Genomic DNA, 2818 nt, shown 5'->3' on the forward strand with positions numbered 1-2818 from the left:
CGTGGGTAGTAAAATTTGTGTTTCCGGGCTATTTGTAGTAAAATCCCTGTTGGCGGACGAAAGACAGGGAAAGAAATTGTTTGACTTTATCCGTTTACCTATGCCTTACGCAGGCAAGCAATTGTTTTGACGTTCCGGTTTCTACCTGTTCGCTTCAACTTTGCCGCTCAGGCGAGCGACAACCACGTTAACACAGTCCCCCGGGTACACTTACTATTGTAGGTAGGTAAACTTTGGCCGTTTCCGGTGGTAAATTTAGTTGAAATCCCCTTCGCGACCCAGACAGGCAGGCTATTGTTTTAGTACCTGTTCGACTAAATTTGTTTTCGTCCTTGGCGTCAACTCGAGGTCTTTGACAACCACGTAACCGACAATCCTTGGATACTTTAACCACAAATTGTACTACTATGTACCAAAATTTTATCATCCTCAATGGAAAGGTCCCGGCGTAGTGCGGTGTAAAATGTTCTGTCCCTTCACGTACCTAGGACCCCATTTGAAAACTTAAATTCACCAAGAAATTTACGACACCTGGTGTCTACAAAACAGGGAAAGTTTGAAGGACCAGTAAACTGGGCCTTCTTAACCGAAGCACAAAACAAAATTAAGTTAACCGGTATTTATAAGCGTCACCTTTGCTTATGACATGTAACTGCTCACTAGGTTAGCAATGGTAAAAACAGTTTTTTTGGCCTTCGGTTAAGGGGATCGGGGTTGACAGGTTGAATAAGGTAAAACAGGAGGTGGAAAAAAGTGTGTGGAGTGTTTCCTAAGGTGGCTGTCAGTTTGTATTGAGAGAGAAGAGTCAGTTGTTGGAATAAAGAGGTTGGTGTCCAGTAGAGTCTATGTCCTTTGTTTGTTCGGGTGTGCTGTAGAGTATTGTAAGGTTTAATCGTGTTGTCGGAATGGTGAATATGTTGTTAGGTGGCAATGTAAGTTATTCTCTTATGTATCGTTTGTTAAGGTGCACCTTCGTCCGGAAGGACGGAACCCAAAAGTAAGAAGGGGAATTTTTCGTCGTTCGTATCAGATGTAGTAGTGTTTTACGTTGTTGGACGGTTTTTTGTGAAGTTTGGATCCGGCTTTGATTTGTGTGGGTATAGTGGGCAAGAGTTCTGTGTAGAGAAATCGTGGTGTTAGGACCCTTCCAGCTGAGGGGTTCAGGGGGAACCAGTGCGGTAAAGTTTGGTTGTGGGCGGTCGGTTGGTTAGTTTTAGAGCCGGACCTTTGGTTGCTGGCCACCCTGGTAGGCCGTTCCTTTCTCCCGTCTTTGTAGACCTAAGGTCTTTGAACCCGTTGGGTGGGTCCCCTAGTTACTGTAAAATCTACATAGAGGAGACCTAGGGAGAAAGAGAAACCGGCTGGAGGGTCCTTACTTTAAGACTTGATTGAGGAGGGAGGAAACCAGCGTACAAAGGTTGTTAATTGTCCTATTGTGTGGGTGTTGTTGGTAGGTTGTTCGGGGATCGCGGTCACGTTTTGTTTAGGGGTATGGCTTAGGTGTTGTGATTGAGGATTGGGTTAGAATTGGGAAGCCACCAAAAGCAAGAACAAGGATCTTGCACACTTTATAACTTGTTACCGCTGTTCCTTTCAAACTTACAAGGTCTTCTATTGGCTGGCACTGAGAAGTTTCGACGCGACCGCATTGCATGTAAACAAACCTTACCCGGTAAGGGTCCTGTAGCGCGGGTCTGGTTCCCAGCGCTTACCTAAAGAATTTTCTGCGTGTCGAAATGGCTTCCCTGGTGTCGCCTAAGAGAAACTTCGCCACTTACGGTTGTTAACCCATCCGTTCTGTCCTTGAGTTTAGGACCAACCGCTCGTAATGGTCCCGTTTGGAGCCGCTTCGATGCCTCCCGAGACCCATTAAAATGAGGCGCGTCCTCTTACCCCTCCCGGACCCGCCATTGGAACCATTGCTCAACCGGAAACTCTAGATTTATAGGCGTGAGGTGTCCTTAGACAAGATAACCTAGACCGGCCTGCCTAGACCTGAACAAAAACCCCGAAAACGTTGACCGGCAAGGGCCACCGGGACTTGGATTAAGTTGGGACTCCTGGCTTACTTAGGTGTTTACCCCGCCTCAAAATGCTTCCACCCTTGGCCTGCCTATGGAGAGTTTGTTGGGTTGGGAACAGGGTCTGGTGGGTGACGAGGTGGAGAGGCCTTTATGAAGGGAAGGGCAGATGGAGTTGGTGAAGGAAATTTTTTTCCCCTGAGGGTCCAGTAGAAACGAAAGCGTCCTTCAACGCTGCTGTCACAAACCCCTTCCTAAGGAGCGATCCGCCAGACTCTTCTCCCCCACCTTCCCTTCTTGCTACCGCACCGGCACATAGGTTTACAAACCAATCGAAAACCCGACCAAGTCCGGTTTTTTGACCAAAAACTGGGTCTGTCTGTGCCCGCGCTTTGTCCCGCGTATAAGGGGTTTCTCATAACCCTGCTTTGGTGTGACCAAGTCAGGGGCAAATTCCACTAAGCGGGAATTCCTTCTTGGTTTTACAACCCCCCTGAAAAAAAAAAAAAATAGGCCCGGTTTCGAAAGGGAGCCACCCCAGGGCACCAACGGCCCCTGAATCCAGTTAAAGTGACTTTAGGTTATGGTTCTTTTTCAAAGTTTGAACGTTCCCCCAATGGAACCGAGGAATGTTAACACCAACAATAACGTTAATCCACAATTTCTTAACACCCTTACAACAATACACCCCCTTTGTTCCTTTTGGATTACTGTCGGGCCAAACCCGGTTCGGTGGTTTATTGGTGGCACCGCTCACCTGTCTCCCACCCTTGTTCGGATTGTGAGTAGACCCACCG

This window comes from Notothenia coriiceps, unplaced genomic scaffold, assembly GCF_000735185.1.
Source record: "Notothenia coriiceps isolate Sejong01 unplaced genomic scaffold, NC01 NC01_scaffold00000662, whole genome shotgun sequence".
In the NCBI taxonomy this organism is placed as follows: domain Eukaryota; kingdom Metazoa; phylum Chordata; class Actinopteri; order Perciformes; family Nototheniidae; genus Notothenia; species Notothenia coriiceps.